This window comes from Lissotriton vulgaris, chromosome 6 (genome assembly GCF_964263255.1).
Source record: "Lissotriton vulgaris chromosome 6, aLisVul1.2, whole genome shotgun sequence".
NCBI lineage: Eukaryota > Metazoa > Chordata > Amphibia > Caudata > Salamandridae > Lissotriton > Lissotriton vulgaris.
The window spans coordinates 881,372,644-881,387,069 of record NC_141694.1 but is presented as its reverse complement, the minus strand read 5'-3'; the positions used below and the strand labels follow the sequence as shown (position 1 = coordinate 881,387,069).

The 14,426-nt window shown below is 46.6% G+C and overlaps 1 protein-coding gene across 1 annotated transcript in view; it reads right to left on the bottom strand.

The window, feature by feature from the left end:
- Window positions 1-14,426, bottom strand: part of SYNE1 (spectrin repeat containing nuclear envelope protein 1) — a 2,319,318-nt gene that overhangs the window by 524,417 nt on the left and 1,780,475 nt on the right. The window lies entirely within an intron of this gene.

Genomic DNA, 14,426 nt, shown 5'->3' with positions numbered 1-14,426 from the left:
GGCCGTTACCGACCGGTATTTGGATATTGAGATGTAGGGTCCCAAAAAATACTGATTCAGTAAATACGATTCGGTAATTTTACCGAATCGGTAATTTTACCGAATCGGTAAATAAGAAATGCTAAAAAATGAGTTTTGAGATGTAGTTAACTTCTAAAATACCGAATTTCATGAAATTCGGTATTTAAGAGTCAGTATTTACCATGGATTGAAAGCAGTTGGTAACCAGGTGCAGGCTATAAAAAAGGGCCCAAAATACAACAGTGTGACCAGAATGGCGGCATTCTACGTGATAGCAAGGCGCCTACGGCTACAGGCAGCAGGAGAGAGGGTCTGGAGAAGGGAGGAGCAAGTCTACAGGCAGAGGATAATGCTATTTCAACTAATTGAGCCAGATATATTGCAAAGGTACAGGCTACACCCCCACACCATCCTGGACTTGATCAGGGACCTGCACCCACTTTTGGAGCACCCAACCCCAAGGGCGCACGCCATCCCACCCCATGTGCAGGTGCTGTGTAGCCTACACCTGCTTGCATCTGGGAGTTACCAGAGTGTGATTGCTGCGGTAGGTGGGGTGTCCCAGAGCTGCCTGTCCCGTTTCTTCAGGAAGTTCCTAGAGACCATGATGCAGAGAATGCATCATTACATCAGCTTCCCTGAAACTCACGCCGAACTGCTCAAGTCCAAGACTGACTTTTATCAAATTGCAGATTTCCCACATGTCATCGGCTGTATTGATGGCACCCACATCCCAATATGCCCACCTGCTGCCACAGAGGACATTTACAGAAACAGAAAGTCAACCCACACAATAAATGTACAGGTAATCTGTGATGCCAAGAACATTATCACAGACATAGTGGCCAAGTTCCCAGGAAGTACCCACGACTCATACATCTTTCAGAACAGTGGGATCTACACACGCCTAACAGCGGGGGTATTTGGCGAAGGATACCTGCTAGGTAAAACACTGTGTGACACTCCCTTGATACATATTGAAGATGTATGTGTATGTGTGCATGTGAGTAATGGCTTTCTCATTTTCAAATAGGGGATAGTGCATATGCTGTCCGCTCTTTCATCCTGACACCCTACCTCAACCCTTCAACCCCCAGCCAGAGACGATACAACGTGGCACACAAATCTACTAGGAACATTGTGGAGTGCACCTTTGGGCTGTTAAAAAGCAGGTTCCGCTGCCTTCACAAAAGTGGAGGGGCACGGCAGTACTCACCAATCATCTGCTGTAAAATGACTGCAACTTGTGCAATGTTGCACAACCTTGCTACTAAGGAGGGCAACGAGGTGGAATTGAGCAACTATGAGGACCATGATGATGAACATGCACTGCCTGAACCCAACACAGCAGGAGTTGCGACACCAACAGATGGCAGACACAGATGGACAGAGATCACACGCAACTACTATTAAGTAAGTAAAGAGACACAGACAGGTGGAGTATGCACCCAACGTAGTTTAATATTTGGCACTACGCAGGTACTCAAAAGCACAAATGTGCAACACAAATGTAATCCATCAAATAATGGTAGTCCTGGGTCACTTCCCCATTTACTGTACAAGTTATTTCCGCCCATGCCTACCGGTGGCAGATGTAAGTGGCTGGCTCTCTTCACTGTGTGTTTGGGCTGTAGGCTCACCATGGCGCCTACTGCTCCTCCGTGTCTTAACAACAAGGGGGCTTGTCCTGCTGCTCCTACTGGTGCTTTCCTCACTTTCCGGTACATCCAGAGCAGCAGTTTGTGCTGTCTGTGCGTTAATCAGCACCTCTACAGCACTGGTCATCCTAGCAATGCCCCTAGACACCTCATTGCTGTCGTGTGCGAGACCCTCTTGCATGTTGATGCATCGTCTGCATAGCAGGGAAGTTGCTGTGGCCTGGTGGTTCATTGCCTTACTTTGTTGCTGCGCATGCTGCCTCTCCTTGCGCCCTGCTAACATGTCCTGGTCCAGTTTACTGCACAGAAGCTGCACCGATTGTGTTGTGTCCCGCATCCCTGCAGCCATCTCCTTGTTCACATCAACCAGTTCTCTGATGCCCTTCCCTATGTCTTCCATATTTGTGTTCAGATTCCACATCTGGCGTTGCACAGACTGGATGGCCTTCTCCTGCATCCTTTGAATCTTGACCATGATACCCTCCAGCCCACGGACCACACTGGGACCCTCCACATGTGCTGCAACACTGCTATCTCTGGGCCTGCGGCGTCTGGTACCTGTACGGGCACCCTCTGCACTGGACTGCTGTGTGGCAGTGCTTCCTTCCCCAGCCAAGGTTTGAGTGTCATCCCCCTCCAAGTCACCTGCTGATGACTAGTGGGGAAACTACATGCCTCTTGCTCTTTTGTGATGCAGGTGTTGTTAGAGGCAGTGACGCAGGCAGTTCAGGTGAGGACAGTGGCATAGGGGATTCTGAACGTTCTGTGGACGCCTGCAGATGTGGAGACATTTCAAGGTCTTGGGATGGTGGTTGTGTTGTTGGTGCACCTGTGTCCTCTGTAACATTCTCTGCACTTGTGGCTGCCTCCTGGTTGTCATTCCTCTCTGGTGCCGTGCCTTCCGTCTCCCTGGTACGCCTGTGAGATGTCTCGCCTGTGGGCATATAAGCGTATATTAGCTCTGTGCTCCTGCCTCACAGCCTCTACAATTAAATATTTCACACTGAAACACTGTATATGTTGCCTGCGCTTGATTATGTCTGATATGATTTGCCTAACTTGTTGATTGCTGTGCTGTTTGACATGGTGTTTCATTTAATGACTACATGTCCCATAATGCATTGCTCCTGTATAGTGCTACCTCTACTGGACTGGAGTTAACTTTGCCACATAGGGAAAAGGGAAGGTGATGGGGTGGGGTTGATTGCTGTGCATGCCTCTTACCTTTTCTGGTGGTAGCTCTGGCTGAGCTGTCTGCATCTCCAGGTCCACGGACGCTCTCTGGTTCAATAGTGGACCCCACCAGCTCCTCCAGCTCAGTCAGGGGGGGTGCACGGTTCTTCCCTCCTCCAGTTTTGTTTGCCTCTTAGTGGAGCTCTGAAATTTTGTTCTTAGTCAGGCTCCTCAGGTCATACGACCTCTTTTTCAGGTCATCTATGTCCCATGGAGTCACTCCTACAGCATTCACCATTGATTGTATTTCCAGCCAAATCTTCCTTTTGGCAGATTCAGCCACAGTCAGGGACAGGTTGGCAAACAATTTCTAGTGTTCCTTCACCACCTCCCCCACGAGGACCTGCAGCTCCATGGTGCTAAATTTGATTTTTCTCTTCCTCTCTGGAAGTTCATTTTCACTGCAGCTTCCCATTTTCAAAGTTTAAAAGCACAAAACTTTTCCTGTGGCTCAGGGACTCAGCTCAGATTTCACAGCCTCTCCAGAAGCTTCTAATTACTTGCAGCTACATGTGTAGCCAATTCCTGGTAGGGAGGGGGAGGGTGGTAGCACCTGATTGGCTGCCTTCTTAAGTTTCACTTTTTTTGCTTTCCGATTTGGTATTTACCTAATCGGTATTTACCGAATCTGTATGGTAAATACCGAATCGGTAAATACTGATTCAGTAAATACCGAATCGGTAAATACCGATTCGGTGAATTCCGAATGGCAGATTCCGAATTTTACCGAATCGGTAAAAAATACCGAATTTTAACCTACATTGCATTTACCGATTCTGAAATACCGAATCGGTAAAATTCAGTATTTTAGAGTCGGTTAATTGCAATTACCTACATCTAGCCCCTGGTCTTTTGTGACCAAAAATAGCATTTTCCCATGTACCAAATCCTAATATGCGATTCGCTAACCTATTAAAGAATCTCAAAATGGCTTAGCGATTCGGTATTAGGAATGTGAGAAACTTGGCTGCCCCCAACCTGTCAATCAGTTTGTCAGCCCTTGGAATTGGTTGTGCATCTGTTTTGGTTACTGCATTGAGGCCCCTATAGTCCACACAAAACCTCTGCTCTGTTTTCCCACCCTTGGAATGAGGTTTGGGGACTGAGATAACTGGGCGGGCCCAGGGGTTCTTGAAGGGTTCAATGACTCCCAATTCCAGCATCTTGCTTACTTCAGCTTTGATGCTTTCTTTGACTTGGTCAGACTGAGAGTATATTTTATTTTTGACAGGTAGGCTGTCCCCAGTGTCCACATCATGGGTACACCAGCTTGTCTGGCCAGGGGACAGAGAGAAGAGCTCCGCATTCTGTTGCAGGACTTGCCTACAGTCAGCCTGCTGCTGGGCAAGAGGGAGTCTGAAAAGATCACTCCATACACTGACCCATCTTTAGGACTGTGGGAGAGGAAATCAGGGAGAGCTTCACTCTCGTCTTCCTGATCTTCATCAGGGATCATCAGCATGGCCACTCCAGCCCTGTCATAATAGGGTTTAAGGTGATTCACATGGATGACCCTCTTGAGGCTTCTAAGAGTGCCAAGATCCACCAGATAGGTGACCTCCCCTTTTCTCCCAAGGATACGGTAGGGCCCACTCGATTTGTCCTGGAGGGACCTAGGAACCACAGGCTCAAAAATCCACACCTTCTGAACTAGTGCAGCCTTCTGGGCATACCAAAGCTTCTGGAGCTCTTGGCTGGCCTCAAGGTTTGTGGATGCCTTTTCTATGTACTTAAACATCCTTTAATGTAGGCCAAGTACAAACTCTACCCAGGTCTGACTCTGGGTGTTTTGAGTCTTCCTGAACCTGATCCGGTATTTCTCAGTGGTGAGTCCAAAGCCCTCAATCAGAGTATCTTTCATGAGGTGATATGACTTGGCATCTGCCTCATTCAGTGTCAGGAACCTATCCCTACAATTTCCTGAGAACAGCTCCAGGAGAGGAGAGCCCCAATACTTCTGATAGAAAACACTGAGGATGCCTAACACGCGCAGCGAGGACGCGCAGCACCCGCACCGAATCCGCGCCGAAGACACGCCAAAGACGAGCCCGTCTGTGCCCGTCCGTGCCAGTACGGAACACGGGGCTAGTGATTATACTCCTCTACCCAGGCTCTCAAAGGAAATGTCATCTGACCTATTAAAATCTTTATGCCCCGTCCAACATGGCAACTGCACTTTGCTTGTAATCCCTCGTCTGGGTACTGCTTCCTGCCCGTGTTGAAACGACACAATTACATCCTATCAGCCCTACCCCCCTCGTAAAACTAGATGTAGTAAGCAGGTAAAGCCAGCACACCCTACTAACGAAAACCATCTGTTCTACAGTTTAAATTGTCGCTCTCTACCTATGCACAAGGTTGAGATTTTCGACCTGCTAATGGACGACAAACCTAGCGCCCTGTTTCTCACTGAGACCTGGCTACATGAAGGTTCAGGGCCCGATATAGCTATGGCCCTTCCTCCCAACTATGCGATCGCCAGATTGGACAGAACCCTTAAAACCGGGGGTGGAATCGCGATTGTTTACAATAAACAATTTACATGCACATTTGAACCGATAGCTATACCTGACTGTGAGGCTGCATCTTTTAAATTATGCCTTAATCCAAATTTCACGCTGTCCGGCATTCTTATGTACCGACCTCCCGGAAATGGCACAAAATGGTCTACGGAACTAGCAAATCATATTGCCCCTTTTATATTAACATCCAAAAACTTCTCTATCATCGGAGATTTGAATCTTCATTTAGAAGATAAATTGAACACAACATGCATGAACTTGCTGGATGATCTGTTAGCCACAAATATTCATCTTATTAACTCAGGGCCTACCCACAGGGCAGGACACCTACTTGACCCGATATTGTCAAACCTTCCCTCACTTACCTGGGTGGAAAATATCCCTGTATGCTGGTCAGACCATTTTCTAGTTAAAGCCTATCGCACTATACCCAGTACCTCAACAGACCAAAACAGGTCATTGCCTTCTCTGAGGAAAAACTGGAAAGCTCTAGACATCTCCAATCTTAATGCGAACCTAAACTCACATCCCCCAAATAAAAATCACAATATGGAAAGCATTGCCATGGCCACGCAACTATGGCTCACCAATGCGGCAGATGCCTGTCTAACCCAGACTAAGACCAAGGGGAACCTACATCGTCCCCCGGCCCCCTGGTTTACTGACTCTCTTAAGGAAGAAAAAACCAAAGCCCTCAATCAGAGTATCTTTCATGAGGTGATATGACTTGGCATCTGCCTCATTCAGTGTGAGGAACCTATCCCTACAATTTCCTGAGAACAGCTCCAGGAGAGGAGAGCCCCAATACTTCTGATAGAAAACACTGAGGATGCCTAACACGCGCAGCGAGGACGCGCAGCACCCGCGCCGAATCCGCGCCGAAGACATGCCAAAGACAAGCCCGTCTGTGCCCGTCCATGCTAGTACGGGACACGGGGCTAGTGATTATACTCCTCTACCCAGGCTCTCAAAGGTAATGTCATCTGACCTATTAAAATCTTTACGCCCCGTCCAACATGGCAACTGCACTTTGCTTGTAATCCCTCGTCTGGGTACTGCTTCCTGCCCGTGTTGTAACTACACAATTACATCCTATCAGCCCTACCCCCCTCGTAAAACTAGATGTAGTAAGCAGGTAAAGCCAGCACACCCTACTAACGAAAACCATCTGTTCTACAGTTTAAATTGTCGCTCTCTACCTATGCACAAGGTTGAGATTTTCGACCTGCTAATGGACGACAAACCTAGCGCCCTGTTTCTCACTGAGACCTGGCTACATGAAGGTTCAGGGCCCGATATAGCTATGGCCCTTCCTCTCAACTATGCGATCGCCAGATTGGACAGAACCCTTAAAACCGGGGGTGGAATCGCAATTGTTTACAATAAACAATTTACATGCACATTTGAACCGATAGCTATACCTGACTGTGAGGCTGCATCTTTTAAATTATGCCTTAATCCAAATTTCACGCTGTCCGGCATTCTTATGTACCGACCTCCCGGAAATGGCACAAAATGGGCTACGGAACTAGCAAATCATATTACCCCTTTTATATTAACATCCAAAAACTTCTCTATCATCGGAGATTTGAATCTTCATTTAGAAGATAAATTGAACACAACATGCATGAACTTGCTGGATGATCTGTTAGCCACAAATATTCATCTTATTAACTCAGGGCCTACCCACAGGGCAGGACACCTACTTGACCCGATATTGTCAAACCTTCCCTCACTTACCTGGGTGGAAAATATCCCTGTATGCTGGTCAGACCATTTTCTAGTTAAAGTCTATCTCACTATACCCAGTACCTCAACAGACCAAAACAGGTCATTGCCTTCTCTGAGGAAAAACTGGAAAGCTCTAGACATCTCCTATCTTAATGCGAACCTAAACTCACATCCCCCAAATAAAAATCACAATATGGAAAGCATTGCCATGGCCACGCAACTATGGCTCACCAATGCGGCAGATGCCTGTCTAACCCAGACTAAGACCAAGGGGAACCTACATCGTCCCCCGGCCCCCTGGTTTACTGACTCTCTTAAGGAAGAAAAAACTAAATGCAAGGCACTTGAGAGAGGCTGGCGCAGAGATTTCGATCCTGATAAAAAAAACAGGTATCATACAGCTAGAAATCTCTACCATACTGCATGTAAAAAAGCTCGCACTACATATGTAGCCACGACTATAATGGGAGCTGCGAATAAATCAAAAACGCTGTTTAATACAGTTAAAGACCTCGCGGGGGCTCAAACTACTGCTCCAACGCGACCCTTAAACATGAAGCAATGCCAGGACTTAGCTCAATTTTTCTCTGATAAAATTGACAATCTGATTGTCGAAATAGATAAAAACACTTCGACAACCGCCCCTAAGGAAGACTGGGAGTACACTCCGTCCATAAATCAGACCCTCCACAAATGGCCCCCTATTACAACTGATGCTCTCATTTCAATTATGAAGACGATAAAATCTGGTTCTCCACAGGATCCCATTCCTATCAAGATAATAAAATTACTTGACACGCCTGCCCTCAAAATCATTGCAGACACCCTAAATTCATCCTTAGAGCTTTCCACAGTGCCAAATATATGGAAACATGCTATAGTGACACCACTGCTGAAAAAACCTACAGCCGATCCGGATAAATTGGCCAATTATAGGCCTATCTCACTTCTTCCTGCTTTTTCCAAATGCTTGGAAAGACATGTGCATTCAGCCCTGACTCTTTTTTCAGAGGAAAATGCCTTACTTCACCCCACTCAGTCAGGTTTCCGAGCGGGTTTCTCTACAGAAACTGCCCTATTGGGTGTTTCTGAAACCATTAGGAAACTCCTCGATGATGGTCAAACGGTTGCACTTATTTTACTTGATTTAAGCGCAGCCTTTGACACCGTATCGCATAAAAGGCTACTCGCTCTACTGGAAAAAAATGGAATAGGTGGAAACGCACTGCAATGGATTAGATCATTTCTGAGTCATCGGACCTTTCAAATATCATCGGCAGCGGCATGTTCGGGAACTTTCAATTCCCCTCATGGAGTACCGCAGGGCTCCATCCATAGCCCGCTCTTTTTCAACTTATATCTTAGACCCCTAGCGGATCTTGTGGAAAAAGCGGGTCTAACCTTCATGTCGTATGCCGACGATTCTCAGATTGTGTTCTCACTATCTGAACCCCAAACTTCTTCCCCAACTCTCCTTAAAGCTGGCCTGCTATCCATTTTCAACTGGATGTCAACTAACCAGTTGAAATTAAATGGAGATAAGACGGAGATTCTCCTTCTGGGCAGGCAACCAGAGCTTTGGAGCTCATTACATTGGCCTGCCCAGATGGGAAATCCCCAGACACCAGTGCCACAGGCTAGAAATCTGGGAGTATTCCTGGACAATTCATTGTCCATGAAACAGCAAGTCAACAAAGTAGTGATCCTCTGCTTTACCATCTTGAGATGGCTCAAGAAGATCCTGTGGATGCTGCCTAGCCCTATGCAGAAAACGGTGGTCAATGCCTTAATTACATCTCGGCTTGACTACAGGAACATCCTGTACTTAGGTGCAAATAAAGCAGTCACAAAAAGACTGCAGCTTGTACAAAATGCGGCTGCTCGTCTCCTTTGTGGCATACCTAAAAACAGCAGCGTGTCCCCTTACCTGCGTGAACTACACTGGTTGAGGGTTGAGAATCGCATTAGGTTTAAAGCTTTAAACTACATGTTTAAAATCAAAGAGGGTACCGCTCCTAAATATTTGCAGGCACTAGCTTCCCCCTACATCCCTAAAAGAAATTTACGATCAAAAGCAGCAGAAAAATTCTGTGTCCCCAGATTTAAGCTGGCCAGGATGGGAGGTAAATCTTTTGCTTACCTGGGTCCCGTCATTTGGAATACACTCCCAATTCAAATACACAAAGAGCAAAACTCTTTCAGGTTTCGAAAGGAGATAAAAACCTGGTTGTTTAACCAGTAATCTGATCACTTACACTGTTTACACTTTCTACCAGGCTGTGTGTTAGGCGCCGGGAAACCCTTTTTGGGTAGCTGTTGCGCCATATAAGTTGATAAAATAAATAAATAAATAAATACAGGCCCTCTCAAAGGATGTCAACCATTTGGTGATATCATCACCCTCTACATATTTGGGGACAATCCCTTTGGAGATCATAGGGTCAAAGGCTTCATATTTCTCCCTATTTACAACTTTGCTGCCACCACTGATGGGTCATAGGCCCATCTAAGCTCTTTCCTTTTCTATTGCCAAGAGTTTAGCCTTTAATTCTATCCTCCTGGCTAGTTTCTGAAGATCTGCATCTTCACTGTCTACCTCTGGGGTATAGTCAGTACTCCCAATAGTGCTATCAGTAGGATTGCTGCTAGAATCTTCATCTATATCTTCATCTATTTCAGCGTCCACCCCCATTTCTCCAATAGAGGTTTCTTCGTCTGCCAGGGACCTAGCATTCTCTGAAAACAACTTCAGCAGATGTGCTTAAGTTGGTCTAGGCCATATAGAGAGGTCCCATGCTTGGCAGAGGGACTTCAGTCAGTTCAACTCAAGTTTCCTGTAATGCCCCAGGTTGAGCTCCTGGGAGGGTCCTACTACCTCAGTAGTGGTTTTAAAGCATTTGGGTCCTTTTTAAGAATTACAAAAAAAATCCTCAGTAAACTTTCTAAAAGGCCTACCTAACTAAAATACTTTAAAGGTTCAAACAGTTTGGCTTAGGGGACGTAACACAAAACCCAACCAGAGGGTTCACACAATTTAGAAAAATAATAGAAATCAAAAAAAAATATTTTTAGCTAAGGACAATATTGTATTCTTTAGTTGAATCACTTATTAACCATGTGGTACAGCAAATGTCAAGTCTTGCATCCCACAGATGCAACACCAATGTAGGAAGTTGTCTCCTTACATAGTCTGCCAAAAAGAGGTATACTGGGCAAAGAGTCCAGGTGTTCCCTTACTAGTGGACAAGGGCTTGCTCTAGTAATCCCAAGGTGCTTTTTTGGGGGTAGTTTGGTCGAGCAGCCTTAGGCTTATCAGAGAGGAGTGTTAGACATCTGCAAATACACACAGTCAATAAATGATACATACAACTCAATAGTGAGATCCACACCAATTTACAAAAATAACACATATCTTTATGTAAATATTAGGTGCCAGAATCAATACGATCAGGTAAGTACATTTTGAGACAGAAATAGTTTTAGTTTTAAGAAGTCGACCCTGCAATTTTCAAAGGCTGCAATGCCCTCCCTATGGGAGGGAAAACAAATATGGCATACAAGTTCTTTGCAGCCACTTATGAAACCAATCTTCAGGGCTTAAGGTGAGAACAGGGCAAGGCAGCACCAGCAGGTCACTTCTACCAGCACTAGGGCAGCCAAGTGCAATGGTGCACAACAGCATCATGTGCCCAACGTTAGTGAGTAGGGATCAGTCTGGCACAAAGAGGCTGCAGGTTGGAACTGGGAGGCTAGTCGGTCTGAACCACAGGGAGGGCACAGGACTCATGATGCTCGGAGACACGGGGACATCTTTGCTCCTCTTCTCAACGGGCTGGGGTGATGGGTGCAGAGGTACTTCGAGGCATCAGGTTTTTGTCACCGGGGACACTTGTGGTTGAGGAGGTCTGCACCCTGAGGCTCCAGGCGGCGTCGGGGAGTCCGAAGAGGTCAAGTCCTAGGTGGCCTTCTTCTCTGGAGGATCAGAAGACCATGCTGGCACAGTTGGCCCACAACAGCTTAGGCTAGGCAGCTTGGATGCACTGGTGCTGTAGGGTATCGTTTTTGTCAGTCTGGAGTCCTCACAGGTCTCTTGGGGTACGTGCAGGATGCAGGGAAGCAGCTCTGCTGCTCCACTGGAGTCCCTGGTTTTTGGGGGAAGTGCTTACAAGTCCCTCATGCTTTGGAGATACAACAGCTGCAGGACAAGTTGTCTTTAGCGTAAATGTTAAAGACAGCAGACAGGCCAGCAGGGTGGGTGCCAAGTCAGTTGCTAGTTCTTCTGTTCTTGCTACTCTTCACGTCTGTCTTCTTCTTTTAAGCCAACAGGATCTGATTTTCTGGTGCCAGGGGCTCCCCTAAATACTAGATTTAGGGATGTTAGGTGAGTGTAGAGTAGTAGCCAAAGGCTACTTGCCCCTGGAGTCACTACACACCTTGTATGACCACTTCCTATGGGAAATTAGTTCAGAAGACTAAAACTGTGTTCTATGCCAGTCTGATATCTGCTAGTTCCAATCCCTCTAAAACAATGTTTTTCTTGATGAAGGAAATGGTGAAACCTCCGGCAGGGACATCCAATATCATATCCACAAATTCACAGTGCGAGTCACTAGCAGAGTATTTCATCAAGAAGGTGGAAACAATTTACGGCAGTCTTGATACTAGGCAGGAAGGCCCTAAATCTTTAGAAGCTGTTAACCCCTCAGCCGTTACTCACTCTCTATCCGCTCTTTCACCCATGTCTACCAAAGGCCTGGTTGTCTTGGCAGCTAGGGTTAAAATCAGGCTCCCCCGATGATCCTTTAAAGCCTGATGTTTTTAGGAAACTTCATAACTGTCTCATGATTGAGGGCAGGGAACTAATTATGAGTCTATCTTTCTGGCGGAAATCCCTAAATCATGGAAGCATGCTAAGGTTATCCCCTTACTAAAAAAGCCTACATTGGATCCATCTCTACCAGAGAACTTCCGGCCTATCTCACTGCTTCCGTATCTTGCCAAGATTATGGAAGCTCATGTTAATATCATTCTAACTCGCTATCTGGAGGCCAATGACATTCTGGATAGTTCTCAAAATGGCTTTCGGCACAAACATAGTACTGAGTCAGCTCTTCTGACGGAAGAGGGGAATTAGTCAGCACTGATTTCATTGGATCATAGTGCAGCCTTTGACACCGTCTTTCATGAAATTCTGCTTCTAAGACTTAAAGAGATTGGTGTCAAGGACAAGGCACTATCCTGGTTCACATCCTTTCTATCAGAGCACTCATTCCAGGTACAAGTCCCACCTTATGCTTCCAATATCCACTCTCTGTGCTGCGGAGTCCCTCGGGGCTCGGCCCTCAGCCCGACGTTATTCAACGTGCATGTCCGCCCTCTCGCTCTGCTGGCCAAAACACGTAACATCAGAATGGTATCATATGCTCATGATACCCAATTGATCTTCACCTTTTCTAACAATAATGACCTCGACCAACTGAAATTTCGCGAAGATCTGCTGGCCATCTCGGATTGGATGGCGGACAACTATTTGAAACTCAATGCTTCCAAGACGGAGGTGCTCCTAGTCGGGCATATTGCACATCCATGGGACAGTCAATGGTGGCCCACAGCATTGCCCCCCCCCCCCCTCCCCCTACCTAAAACGATGGTTAAGAACCTAGGGATATTTATAGATGGGGACCTTTCATTTGAGCCTCATGCCAAAAAAGTAGCCGGGCAATGCTTTGGTCTTCTTCGTGGCCTTAAACCCATTCTGGGGTTTTTTGATGCCCCAATTCGGCAAATAATTGTCCAGTCTGCAGTGCAGTCGCGATTAGATTACTGCAATGGACTGTTACTAGGGGCAAATAAAACTGTGACCAAACGACTTCAACAAGTTCAAAATGCAGCTGCACGTACTCTTTTTGGATTACCTAGGTACTGCCATACCTCCAACCTTCTTCGCCGTCTGCACTGGCTACCCATTGAACAGAGAGTTAAGTTTAAAACTCTCTGCACCATGCATAAGATTCTTCATGGTCAGGGACCCCAAATTTTCCAGGGTCTGTGCACGGCCTATGTCCCCTTGCAGGCCCTACGCTCTGCTAATCATCATCTGGCCCGCACTATTCAAATGCGTAGGCGCAGAGCAGGCGGGCGTTCCTTCAGGGCGTGTGCCTCAATATTGTGGAACTCTGCCCCTCTTGTGGCCCGGAGTACACAGGATCATTGGTCTTTTAGAAAACTGATCAAAACCTGGCTTTTTTCCACTATTTAGCTCTCCTCTTCACACCTCTCGTCTGGCTGCACTGGGACGCCCCGTTGCTGAGGCAGCCATGCACATTACAAGAAAAAAAAAGTGGGCATAACCCTGTCCCAGAGGTCCTAAGTTTGCAATCACAAAGATGGCAGACTCTGAAATGTTATCTTAACTTCAGGCAGCCCTCCTTAGGGGTGGAACTAGCCTGGAGGTGACACGTGCCTCTCTGACTGCTAATTTTCTCACCTGTCCAGTCGCCTAATGGGCCCTAGACAGAGTAGGTTAGCATTCACTCCTGTGAGGGAAGCCAGATTTGCATACCAAAGCCAGTGGGCTCTTTGAAGCTCCTAGCCTTGGAATGTTAATTTGCAGGTTATCCAGTGGGAGAGGGTGTAAACAGCCTCTGCCCAAGCAGGCTTTGTTCTTGACCCCCTGAGAGCAAAGCCCTGGGGGTCAAAAACTCATCTGTGATGGCAGGCTGGCTAAAACCAGTCAGTACACCAGTAATTGGTAGGTTTTCAGGAGTCACCTCTAAGGTGCCCTCTGGCGGCATGTATTGATAAATCCATCACTGGAATGGGCTTATTATTACAAGATGCTTAATACCAAACATGGTTGGTTTCAGTGAAGCCATTATGTAGCTGCTGAACTCGTTTTCGACCAGTACACAGTACATTTAGTTATAATGACTTCCCTGATCACTTGCATTGGCAGCAACTGAACTGACCAGCACAGGGACATATCGGCTTGTGCAAATATGCCTGCACATGTAATTATATTATGCAGCCTGCCTCAGGGCTGTTAGGCCTGCTGTAGGGGTGACTTACCTTTATGACATGCAGTGTCTGCAGGCATGGAACCAGGGCAGTGTGCCATGTTGTGTTTTCAGTTGTTTCTGTACCTAGACACACAGCCTGCAGCGGAAGTTTGTATGTGTTTGGTGAGGGGGTCTCTTAGGGTAGAATAATATGCGCTGCTGCCCTTAGGGTCCCTCTTTAGCACCGTTTTATCCAGTTTAGT